This window comes from Rana temporaria, chromosome 5 (assembly GCF_905171775.1).
Source record: "Rana temporaria chromosome 5, aRanTem1.1, whole genome shotgun sequence".
NCBI lineage: Eukaryota > Metazoa > Chordata > Amphibia > Anura > Ranidae > Rana > Rana temporaria.
In genome coordinates this window covers 214353067-214366447 of record NC_053493.1, presented here as the reverse complement: position 1 = coordinate 214366447, position 13381 = coordinate 214353067, and the positions used below count along the sequence as shown (strand labels likewise).

Sequence of the window (13381 nt, the reverse complement as noted above, 5' to 3'; positions counted from 1 at the left end):
TATACTGAATACATATGTTTGTACATATAGTGTAAACCCTACATTTTTCATTTTATTGGTAAATATGTTGTATATAATTTTTTATTTTGGCTTGGGTCTCTGGCTTGGCAATTTTTCCTTTCTGGGTTCACCTATATGTGGGACTAGCTTGAGCCCGAATTAGTTCTGGAGGTAATGCGCATCCATCCCAATAAGCCACTACAGCCCTTTTCCATACATCAGCCCATTCACATCCCTGTTCAGGGTCTCTCTCCCCTTCTTATTAGTGATTTTTTGTTTGTCTTAATTCTTTATTATATTTTGACTTCTACAATATATGATCTACTGCTTTTGCTTTCATGTTTGATTGCTTGGTTTGCCTTGATCAGTCAGCTTGCGGTCATGGTCCACGCCGCTCTGTGTATGTGTGACTGTTTTGGTGCTGCTGGCTGGCAATCGCTCTCTTTTGGTGCTCTGTGTTCCTCCCCTCTGCACTCATACGTTTCCTTCCTTTTTTCCTTTTTCTCCAGAGTGCGGCTCTGCTGATTGGCCGGTGTCATCATATGACACGGCTGCTTCAGCGCTAAGGAGTGTGGGAATTGTAGGCATCTCAGCGACCATGTGACCTCTGAGATCCAATCGCGATGCACCCGCCTCCCCAACAGGCTATATATAGCATGATATGATCATTATCTGTCTGCTACCAACAGGGTACTGACAGATGTCTTTATTCCTCTTAAAGATAGGTAAGTTTCCATCCTGCAACCATTCACTCTCCTCACTATTGTCTCCTCTGTGTAAGGTTTGAATACTTATGGCTAAACCTTCACATTTTCATTTATTTTCATTCATTTTCTACCCTTTTTAAAGGAGATTATCTGTGGACTTTTCAGCTGCAATTGACTGGTCCTTGATTTTTGCTGCAAACGACTATCCTTTGACTTTCTATCACCAGCTGATGTTTGCTTGCACTCAGACTGTTCATCTAGTTAAATACTCCATGTAAGTTGATCCCTTGCTTACACTTAATAATTTAGTTACCCATGTTCTCACTAACTTTATGAAGTATATTAAATCTATTCAAACACTTTTTTTTTTTTTTTTTTTCTCAGATGAATTGAGGCTCTTCAGTGCCCATGTTATTGTCTTACTTAATTCCCCTGTATTCACCTTGATTTTATTACGCTTCAAGGTATGGCTGTTTTACATATATTAACCCTATTGACTCTATTATGGATTTGTTTAATTAGTTGAAACAGATCATAATTTAATAACACATATTCTAACATAGATTCTTTTTCTTCTGTATTTTTAAGTCCTGTCAGTTGAACTTGGATTTCAATATCCACCCTGAGGGGGTTTTTCCTTGACTGGCTGTGCATGAAGCTAGGGTAGGTTTTATTTCTCCTACCTATGGAATTTTGCTGCCAGCCCCCTCTCATGGGCTGAACTGCATTGGCTGCTACCAGGCTGTGGATATATGCGCATTTGCTCCTATGAACTTTGGTTTCTCTTGCCCCGCCAGAGATCCCAGCCAAACTTTTGTTTGTACTCTATATACATGACATGTTTTGTTGAACATATATAATCGAAGTTCTTTTGAGCTTATATTGTATGCATATGTTAAAATTGTTTTATTCTTTTTCATCTCTTTAGAGTAATCTAGAGAGACGATCTTGTCCTAATTCCCCTGAAGAAGCCAAGAGGCGAAACTAGTAGGGTCGACCTGATCGAAAAAATTATTTCTAGATCTTGCTCCCACAAAATAATTTATGCACTATCTGTATATTGAATTACTATATTTTGTAAAAATTGAATGAATAAACCTTTTTTATATATATATATACATACTTTGTCTGGTTTTCTTCATCGCACCGCAATAATCCCCCCAACTCTTCCAAAAAATTCCCCTCCTTTGAATCTATTTTGGGATGAGGTGCTGTATCCTTTTTTAGGACTCTCGATCACATACCCCCCTATATATAGTACAGTGTATTGAAGTGGTTAAGGGGAACCCTATGACAGAATTAACAAAAACAATGGCATGGGGTCCCCCCAAAATCTATACCAGGACCTTTGGGTCTAGTATAGATTTTATGGGGAACTCCACATGAAAATTTAAATGCTTTGGGTTCAATTGTAGTTTTTACTTTTTGACACTTTTTTGTTGAATGAGTAGGGGTACAATGTACCATTCACATAGGGGGGAGGTTGGGGGCTTCCAGATTCTGATAAGCCCCCTCCCACAAACCCCGACAACCAATGGCTAGGGTTGTGGGGGTGAGGCCCTTGTCCCTATCAACATGGGGACAAGGTGCTTTGGGGGGGAACTCCAAAGCACCCTGACACAGTGCCTGCCAGCACTTTAAGTTGTTCTCTTAGCAGCTAAACTCACTCAGCTCCCCCTTTTCAGAGATCTTGCCTTGTGTTTACAATGACAGAAGGCTGCTGAGTCATTGCAGGGAGGGTAAGCATAGAGGCCCGGGCTGCTGAGAGGAGGATTTGAATAACTCTTGTGCTTCTACTGTGAAATTTAAGGATGAACTGCTCCAAAGTGCCTACAACTAGTGAAGTCAGTGAGGACTTGTTTTAAAGCTTATTCACTGCTTGTTATGTACAGTATATGTAAATACCTAAATGTCCTTAGCCTGAGGACAGATTCATTTTAACAATGACTGAATTTTTAAAGCTTGAAAAATATTCAAGGCAAATTATGATTTATGTGATGGTTTATACTGTATATTATACGTGTAAAGTCTTTATAATCCTGTACTAATCATCAAGACTTATCTACTTTGCATATCTTTATCCCACTCTATACATTTTTATCATAGATGACCAAATTGCATGTAACCAACTCAACTTATCCAAAACCAACCTAAATGTTGTAAAAAAAACTCAAATTATCCAGGGAAACTTATGAATACAGTGTGTTGGTTCAATTATCTCCTCACTAAAGTCTTTATTATCCTGTACCCAACACCAAATCCCATCTACTCAGAATATCAGCATTTTTGTTTTAACACAAATGTAGCGCTCACCCCCGAAGGAGCTGCTGAATAGTTTGGGATCGGCGTATTAAGTTACCAAGTTCTCTTGTCTAGGGGTATAACTTGTGAGTGTGGATAAGGAGCGAATGTCCAAACAGCAGAGTGGATTTTCCAATGCTTTATTCCAAGGCTAACATTGCCAACATCAACATAACACACAGTAAAGAAAGGGTTGATGAGCAAGAGGAAACTGTGGTATCAGGCCTTGGATATCAAAGCATGGAGAGCAAGCCTGCTCTCAGTACAGATAGCTCAAACATCGCCACTCCCGCCGGAGTGGGTAAAGTGCCCCCGGACAGGTAGTTAACTTTAGCCTGGCAGCCGGTGGGTCACTTGCAAATAAAGTCACTGGGAGGAAACAGGGCCTCTGGACAGGCCTGATAGGTATTTGGAAATGGTTAAAGATTAGGACTGGCGAATCGTCCCAGTAAGCACAATTTTGGGTCACCTATGGACAGTTGCAATGTACCTGTCGTGTGGCGTGGTGACCGGATCCCCGATGGTATGTCCCAAACTCGCAGACAACCTCTGTATCTAGGTTCTCCTGAGCAGACCCCTCATCGTACAGCTCCCGGCTTAGGATCTGGAACCCAACAAGCCGCTGGGGTCCCTCTCAGCATCAAGGTGAGACTCTGCCTGGTATGCAGCTCCGGTCAGGCAAGTCTCAATGGCGGGGCCCATGGATGCGCGCACCCTGAAGGTGGATGCCGCACCTGGACTCGGGCCCCGCATAGCACATCTACTCATGGCGGCTGCCACAGATATACCCCCCGCCAGCATGCCCAAAAGAGTGAAAAACACTTCTGATTGGCTGCTGGGAAAGATAGGTCCATCAGAACCCCTGTAGCGCCAACTGTCATCCAGGGGTGACAACACACCCCTGGCACGCAGACGGACCTAGGAGGCAGTTCCAAACTGGCAACAGCACAAACTAAACATCTGTGAGTGGGAGCAACTTAAATCTCCCATTACACTAACTTTAGCGTAGCGCCCCACTAACTAAGAAAAAGGGGGGGGGGCGCTACACAAAGATTACTAAATTGCATGTAACTAACAGCCTACCTAAAACCAATCCAAACATTTTGCCAAACGCTTAAAAATATTGACCTGACAAAATATCCAGCAATTTTATATTTTTAATAAATCACTTTTACAAATAAAAGAACATGCCATAAAATGATGTTTAAATTAGAGAATGAAGAATCATTTACTGTATAATAGCCCATTTCCTTTCATGAAGGTGAGACCAGAGAATATAGATAAGCATCATATCAGCACGAGGAAAGCGAAAATAACAAAACAAGTGCTTTTTCTTTGGTGAAAGTAGAAAATAGCTTCAAACAATGTAAATCACAGTCGGCATAATATTAACCAAAAAAATCTCTCTAATACTGTACATATCCTACAAAGTAATAAATCCACAATTTGCTTTAGCAAACACATTCCTGCAGTGATGGATCTAAAGGTTTTATGTGGCTTTAGACTTCAGCATTGCTTTTTCCTGTGCGTGTTCCAAATATAATAACAAGCACTTATAAACAGCCAGGAATACATTTTTTTAGAACAGCCACTTGTAGTTGGCCTTTTATAATGTTTTACTTCCTTAGATGAACAAGTGATCGGATATTTTTAATTTACCATGGATAGAGAGCAGTGATATTCTGTATATATATATATTATGAATTATGTATTTGAGGCATTACCTTATGACAGTGACATGGTTTTACATAAAGTCTCTCATAAAGTCAGAATGCTCTGCCCTCCTGTGAATAAAGCTTGTGCTATGGAAAAGTCTGCTAGACTACTTTCTTCGGTTAAAAGGTGAAAGATATAAGCAGATCATATTTCTTTCTTCCTACCAAGGCTTTGAGGGGGTAAATTTACCTACTGTCACCTAGGTGGATGAAGCAGTGAGGGTTCAGTACACAAGAAAGAATATGCCTCATTGGTCTAGTTTTTTCCTGTGCATGTTCTTTGCCCAGGTGAAATTTGCATTAGAAAAAATATACAGATGAAAAACATTCATTTACAGATTAGAAACTTGTGCTTGTATAATTTGAAATAATTCACTAATGAATGAGTTGGGGAGTGAAGTACAGCATGGTGAGTTCCCTCTAACAACAATGATGTCTCACAGGGGCTCATACAGCTGCTGTCACAGATTCCAGCAATACTAGCAATGATCTTGGTGATCATATCTTAGCTTTGAAAAGTTGTATAACAGGTTGGGTAATTGGCTGAATGATCAGCCATTCGGTTTACTAAACAGGTGCTGAAGGAATAGCTCACTTGCTTTCCATATAGAGAAATTGGGTCAGGCAGAAAGTACATGTGTTGAGACAGGTCAGGAATGGGGCCAAACCTGGGATCAAGGAGAGGCATCAGGTTCAAGGTAACATATACAAGGCAGCAAGGGTAAGGGTATTAAGCACAGAAGCAGGATCCGGCCAGGGGCAACAAGATCAGGCTGTATGGTGCACAGAGCAAAACACAGAGGCCCTGTGGAATGCTAGATGAGGGGCTAAATAGCCTCCTAGCAACCAGCATAATTTCAATACAAATTTCTGAGACCTGCTGGCTTATGGGAGACATCTGCTGGTGGATATTTGAACTACACCTTTCAGTTCTGAAGACCATAGTGCCACCAGCAGGTGCTCTGGTTCCTGATAGATATGGCTCAAAAGAGTCTCATCTTTCAATTCAACAATGGTCCTGAATGACATATCTATAGTTTCTCATCTGTTGCCTTTCTTAGGTTCAATGCATCTAAGAATAACATTCCACTTACTAAGATTTGCCTTTAAGACACTTTAAAGCTCAAGTCCCAATGACATGTCTGACCTCATCCACAAATTATATAAAAGCTCCCTAATATATCTATCCTCCACTGGACTATAGTAGTAATCAACTCCCTTATCTCTTAGCTATATACATTTTTATTGTCAGTGCACCATGATGGGTCACCTACCACTGAAAATGAATAGGAAACAGAACCCAACACCTATATAGATGATTTGTGGTAGGACATGTCTGTTAGTCCATACAATCTCTAACAGCAGTCAAATTACAAGATGATGTTTTTTCTGGTACCGAAACCTTTAGTCTAGATGAGGGTGTGCTTCCCTATGCCCCAAAAGGCCACTTGTCGAAAATGATTATATCTTTATATAATATCTTTATATAATCTTTATTATAAATCATAAAAGGTATATAAATGACCATAGCAGGTATCCCTATATGGAGAGGTCAATGCCACTATACTGTATATGAACCAAACTTCTATCTCTATGTGGTAATATTTACATCCACCAAGTTAATTGGTGAAACGTCTCTTGATATACACATAAAGATAATATGAGGGTTATTATATCCTCATACATTCAAAATAAAGGCTCTGGTCTATTTAGAGGATATATTAACTCAAGGTCAACTCACTAACACAGAATGGTTGAAATACCAGGACTTACATGCTATGACTTTGAAACTGCATCTGTCTTCCAGTTTCTGTGTGCACTGCTACTCTGCCTACAGCTACCCATCTACTCAGTTGCTGCTCCAGCCATGCAAGCCTTTTAATTGCTGGAACATTGCCAATGTGCCACTTACATTGCTAAGTACTTCTGCACCTGTGTTCGATTTGAATTGATTAGGAAACTTGCACAAAGATCACATTCAGGGAATCGTGATTGGTGATTTGTAACTTGAATGGTCTAAAGTTGAAAGTGTACTCCTCTGTTCAGTTTTAAGACCATTACTTTTCAACCTGTTTTAAAATTGTATGAACTTTGGGATTAAAATGACTGCTTCTGTGTTTGAAGATGACTCACAGCTATATAGTGGAATCGAGTCTTTGCATGATATTTCACGCTTACAAGCTGAACTAGATGCAAACTTTGATCTACAGTAGCAGGTACTTGGTATTGATTTATAAAAGCATGCAATGCCAATCTGTAGCTAGCAAGAGAGTCTGATGCAAAAGTGAAATGCATAATCTTGCCCTTAAATAAAGCAATTAATAAGACATTGTCTTGAATATGTGATTAGGTTTTGTGTACCTTTTCATGAAAAATATATTGTGGAACTGTAAAAACTTCAGAGAAGGGCAACTAAATTAAACGGGTCTTGGAAAACCTTAGCTTTGAGTTTAGGGTTAACCAAAATAAATGTAATAGCCCCATGGCAGTTAACAGGAATGTATGGTATGTTTTGTTAATATATTCAAGGTAAAAGAAAACAATTCTAAAAAATATTTTTTATTGTAAGTATACAACAAAGCACATGATATTCCCTATGCTCCCTTTCCTTCAGTAGAGCTCCAGTCTCCTAGTTCCAGTGTTTACCAGGCAATCTTTAGCTGTTTTTGCAGCCAAATAAACTTTTTGTATATGTGAAGCTCAAATTTATAACATACAAAATACCACTTCTTTCTCTTGCTTGTTCCCTGCCTAGTTTAGACAAGGCCATACCGACTTCCAAATAGCAAGTGTCTGAAAGCAAACAGCTTCTGCTGTGCTTCCTTTAGATAACTCATAACGCTCTGCCAGCCTTTGTCATTGGTGTATTGAGTGGTTATTTGCAAAATATTTGAAATACATATTGATCGGGTAAAGGTAATAGCCATTTTATTTATTAAATATTTATTCATGATTATCAAAACATGTATTTCTGATTTGGTATATAATCACTTTAGCTAGCTCGTTCCCACCCTTTTTGTAAAACATATAAATTGTATTGCTTTCCCTAGCTACTCAGAGCAATTATCTTGAACGTATGACCATGTACTGTATTGTTCTCTCTGCTTGTGGATAGCTACTGTACATGCTTGAATATTAAATACATCTTCTTGGATTTGGCTTCAGCAGTCAACGTTACTGAAAGCCCTTAAGTTCTGGTCTTTCCCTGTCAATTGGTCCATCGAGCCGGAAACGAACCAGCGACCTAACCCTATCACATAGTAATTGTATTTTAAGAATGTGTATACTTCAAAAATGTATTATACATTTAATGTGAATTTGATTAGTAAACATAAAAAGTCAATGGAGAGTTGTTCACAAAGAAATGGTACACTTCCAAATGTTTTTGTTGTGTTAACTATGTATTAGTGTAGTTATATTCCCTGTGCTGTTTATTTGCCTTACCTTGTAATGAGGGGTTTAAATATTGTGGCTGCAGTTGGTAGTGCCATGTATTCATTCACCTAGCTTGTCCCTGTTTGCCAACACTTTCTGTTCAGGGTCACACAACATCCAATGATTGCGTTTCTATCCACTCACTCAGAAAAGTGGGAGCGCTAAATGAAACAAACGAAAAAACTTCCAGATGCATGCAGTGAGCTCTCTGTGTGTCTATGAATGATCTGCCTGCTTGTGGCTGTCAGATCGAATTACTATGTTGTTAGCTCTCACCTGCACCAGCACTAGACTGAGAGACCCAAGGAATGTGGAATATCTAATTTCTTCACAGAAAAATGCATTTCCCACACTACCAACAGAGGTTATGCATTAACCTATGCGATTCCATGCGGCATGCCTTATTTTGAAAACAAACAGAAATTGCTGACAAGTGAACTTAATTATTTATTCTACTATAGGCTGTGCATATAGGGCATGAAACAACATAATTGATACACATCTTATGTAGGTGAAAAAAACAAGGTGTAGGTAAGAAGGTTTATATTTGCCTTAAGGGCAGCTCAAAAGACTTAAGCACACTCCTTGCAACTGGAGGAAGAAATGTTTAACAGAAACAAGCCTGACCTTGCTAGATTATTTTTTCTTTCATTTAATAAACTTTATAATACAAGGTACATGATATACAATGCATAATTATTCTGGCAAAATGCTGCTCCTCCTCCAACACATTTCACCTCAGTCAAGGCTTAAAGTGGTTGTAGCCCATGCCTTAAAGGAAGACCCTGTTCCTTTAAGGCACGAAAAATAGCACAGCGCTAGTGCTGTGTAATTGATCCCTTCCTATGTTGTAATATACAGTAATATATGCAGGTTGATCCTGCCTGTTCCTGTGCCCCCCTGTCTTTGCTGACTATGGTAATCATGGCTGTTGAGTCACTTTACTTGCCTCTGTCATCCTGATCTCTGCTGTGAGCCTCTCCCCTCTTCCCTCCCTCCCTCCCTGCTTGTCAGCATGAAAGCGGCTCTCCTCCCCACCCCTCCAGCCACTATTCAGCTGCAGTAAATAGCAAAAATACTTATACCCCCTCTGGATTATACACAGGCCCGGATTTACTCCATTTGCCCCAAGGCCGGGTCCTTCAATGCTGCCCCCCCCCCCACCATCACATGGTTGGGGGGCGATGCGCAGGGGGTAAGTTATTTTTCGCAGACAATGACTGGTGTTAGTGCTTCAATCATCCCGGCACTATGGTTGTTATGATGTCAGGATGATTGAAATGCATTATTTCTATTATTACATTGTAATATAAAATTAAATAGTTCAACTCATCATAAAGCAGAATAAGTGGGAGCCTTGAGAGTGTCACTTGCCACGCTGCCTGCCAACAGATGGGGATGTCACTTGCCACGCTGCCTGCCACCAGATGGGAATGTCACTTGCCACGCTGCCTGCCACCAGATGGGAATGTCACTGTTACCTGGCTGCCACCGAAAAAGTACCAGTTTTTCACTAATTACATGTAAAATCAAGCCCCCCAGAATTGCAGAGTACTTGCAGCCAGGTACAACTCTGTCAGCCTCTCCTCTCCTCTCCCACGTGGGAAAACTAGCTGCAGGTTAACCGTGAAACAGAGGCACATGAGACTCGAGTGAGAGATGAGAGTGAGGTTGGGAGGTTGGGTGGTGAGAGATGACGTCATTCTCTCTCTTCTGTGTCGCGCAGCCTTCGTGGCCCTGTAAGTAAGGGCGGAAGTTGGAACAGCAGTGCGGGCAATGAGAGAAGTTGTAATGACGTGGTGAGTACAAGAAGCAAATCAAAAATAATAATAGTTTTTCCTTTCTGGAATGTCTAAATCATAATGAGACTACATGAGATCAGATGAGCTATACAGATGCAATACCAGTTTATATTGGGTGCATTTTATTGCATGTCTCTTCTGCAATATAAAACCTCCTTGCTCGCTGTTTGTGACAGAGGAACTTTAATTCCTAATGGCAGCCAAACGCATGGCAACATAAAATAATAGCGCCTGCACTTTTTTGGGGGGGCAGTAGGCAGCACATCCAAATGAACAGGATGCATAATAATGCTTGAGTAGAAAATGTGCTAAATATTACACTGGCCTGCACACAATACACCTATATAATCTTTTCTCTTTTTAATTAACAGACTAAATGACATGAGGGCCCATCTTACTGGATATAATATGATTAGTCAGTGCCTCCCACCATAGAGCTGCTGGTCATTAAACAGATATTGTACACAGTTTATACGTGTGTGCCGAAACTGTGATAACCAACAATATGGCTCAAAGACCTAGCTGTCAGTCTCCAAGACCCGCCCCTTGTCCTTGCTGGCTGTCTCCTCTATGGAGGATATAGCAGTTCCCCGAGCCACGCCCCACGCCGTCCCCTGTGGCCCTATCAGGAGCCTCCTCTATAGTGGCCAATTAGAAGGGTTCGGAGCCGATTAGAAGGTTCTCTCCGCTGCCGCTGCCACCGCCACCACCGCCGCCACGGCTGAAAAAAGTTTCCTTTGCCGCGCAGCGCCGCCCCTGAACACAGTGCCGCCCAGAGGCCTGGCCTCGTTGGCCTTGTGGGAAATCCGCTCCTGATTATACAGGCAATAACTATAGTGTGTGTGTTAAATACCCTTTCCCACACAGCCGCTGTGCAGTCATGTGACTTCCCTCTGCTGGCCGCTGCTCTCCATAGATCGGGGAAGAAGAGCGGAGGAGGATCACTTGACCACACAGCTGTGGTGTGATAAAAGGTATTTACAGTAGGCTTTTCATTTTAAAAACACACATACACACTCTAGTTAAACCTGCATAATCCAGAGGGGATACCAGTAATGTCAAAATGTGACTTTACAAACACTTTAATCTTAGACCTCTGTGATTAAGTAGGGGACATGCATTAGGCCGGGTACTCACGACCAAACATGTATGGTGAAAGCGGTCCGTCGGACCGTTTTCACCATACATGTCTGCCAGAGGGCTTCTGTACGATGGTTGTACACACCATCGTACAGAAGTCCGCGCGTAAACAATACGCGGGGCGTGTCCGCGGTGTCGCCGCGTCGATGACGCGGTGTCGCCGCGACAATGACGCAGCGACGTGGGCGGCCCGCCTTTAAAATGCTTCCACGCATGCGTTGAAGTCATTCGACGCATGCGAGGGACGGCGGGCGCCTGGACATGTACGGTAGGTCTGTACTGACGACCGTACATGTCCGAGCGGGCAGGATTCCAGCGGACTGTTTTAAAACAAGTCCAGGAATATTTGTCCGCTGGGAAAAGGCCCGGCGGGCAAATGTTTGCTGGAATTCGGCCCGCTCGCGCCCACACACGACCAAACATGTCTGCTGAAACTGGCCTGCGGACCAGTTTCAGCAGACATGTTTGGTCGTGAGTACGGGGCCTTAGAGTTCAGCAAAAGTAAATATGCATCATATACCATGTACCTTTCAAAGTATATTCACATGGAGAAAAGAAAAATCTAGCTGAGTGTAGAAGTAGAAGCATTTGGGGAGGAGATGGACCCTTGGCTGGTCCTGGCACCTATCGATAGAGTGTGTAGTAACTGGAAGCATCATACACCTAGTTCTTAGAGGTCGCCAAAGTAGCTAGAGAGGGATGCAATCTGCCTCTATTGTCATTCATAGTAATACCATTTAAACTGGGCAGCTGACACATGAGACCTGTCCACCACACACACACCTTGCTTTTGCTCATGATGATACCCTGATTCCTAAGACTCAAAAACATCTACAGACAACAGGATCACATAGTCAGAGGAACACAACACATGGGAAGGGGTGGGTTTTGCCTCCTCAAGTCAAAGCCTCTAGCAGGGAGAACAGTAAGCAGCACAGTATTTGATTGATTTACTAAAGTTAAACAGGCTGTTTACTTTGCATGAGGATTTTCTTTTAGCTTGGTGAATGAGGTAAAAATTCACTTTTCAAAGAATTCTGTGCAAGGAAAATAAAAAACAGTATTTTAGCTGACATGGATGATAAATGTCAACAGAGCTTCATCGTATTCACTAATCTAAGGGAATTTCTTTGGAAAGTGAACAGCCTACTTTTCTTTGGTAAATCATGTCTAATGCCATAGACACAATCCAAAAATCGGATGACAGATTGCTTCGCTAAATAGATTTCTAAAGTCACGAAAATTCATCAGAAGTGATGTCATGTGTTGTAGTGTAATTGTATTGTATTTTTGTATGACAACTGTACTGACTAAATAAAAATCGTACGATCTGGTATTGTGCGAGTAACATTTTTGCGATTGTCTGATCGAATAATTTCGGATGAATTATCGTGATCGGCTCTTGAAAGCTCTGTACTAACGATCCGATTATCGTACGATCATGTGTATGGGGCATTATATTTCACACTGTAGATATAACTATGAGGCTGTAGTCACATGTCAAGAAGTACACTCTAATATTTGAGTAGGAATACCCGATAGAGTATTGCTTAGGAACAAGTAACATTTCTAGATGTTTCTGATGACATAGAAAATCTTGGCTTTTTGAATTTGGGTCCACTTTAATATAAAGAATTAAAATTTTATTTGTTTTCAAAGTGAAATGATGGGGCAGGTGAAGACTTTTAAGTATGTGGAAACTATCATCAGTCAGGTAAACATATAGACAAAGTGACTGAAAGCAGAAGGTGCAACATGTACACCTTGCATATGAATTCATAGTGAAGATGAAGGAAGGGAACATAGTAAAGCACATTTGTTTGTTTGAAGCTGAAGGTAGATGTAGCCAGGTGCTGGGCTACAGTGATATAGTGAAGGAGACATTGCCTTGTATTCTTTTCTCCCTCTACTGAGATATTAATGGTATGCTGCATTATTCTCCTTAGGCCAGCAGGGAGAGTACTAAAGCCAATCAAGTCCATAGACTTCTTTGTAGAGCGTTGAGAAGCCTAAGGCCTCGTGCACACGATCGGAATTTCCGATGGAAAAAGTCAGACAGACTTTTTCCATCAGAAATTCCGACCGTGTGTATGCCCATCGGTGAAATTCCATCGGAAATTCTGATGAATTCCATTGGAGATTACATAGAGAACATGTTATCTTTTCCTCTGATGGAATTCCGATCATGTGTTTAGGGCATTAGTGTTGTAGTTTGAGAGGGCAGCCTTATAATGGGACCAATTCACTTCTTGCACTATAGATTCCTATAGGCACTGTGCAG

General features: G+C 41.2%; 1 long non-coding RNA gene across 1 annotated transcript; it reads left to right on the top strand.

Annotated features, from left to right (window-relative positions):
* The first annotated feature begins 528 nt into the window (after window positions 1-528).
* LOC120939618 lies at window positions 529-1737 on the top strand. The gene is made up of 5 exons (XR_005749314.1): window positions 529-725; window positions 850-981; window positions 1092-1171; window positions 1296-1370; window positions 1636-1737. It is a non-coding gene; the product is annotated as an uncharacterized LOC120939618 (long non-coding RNA).
* Window positions 1738-13381: the final 11644 nt, after the last annotated feature.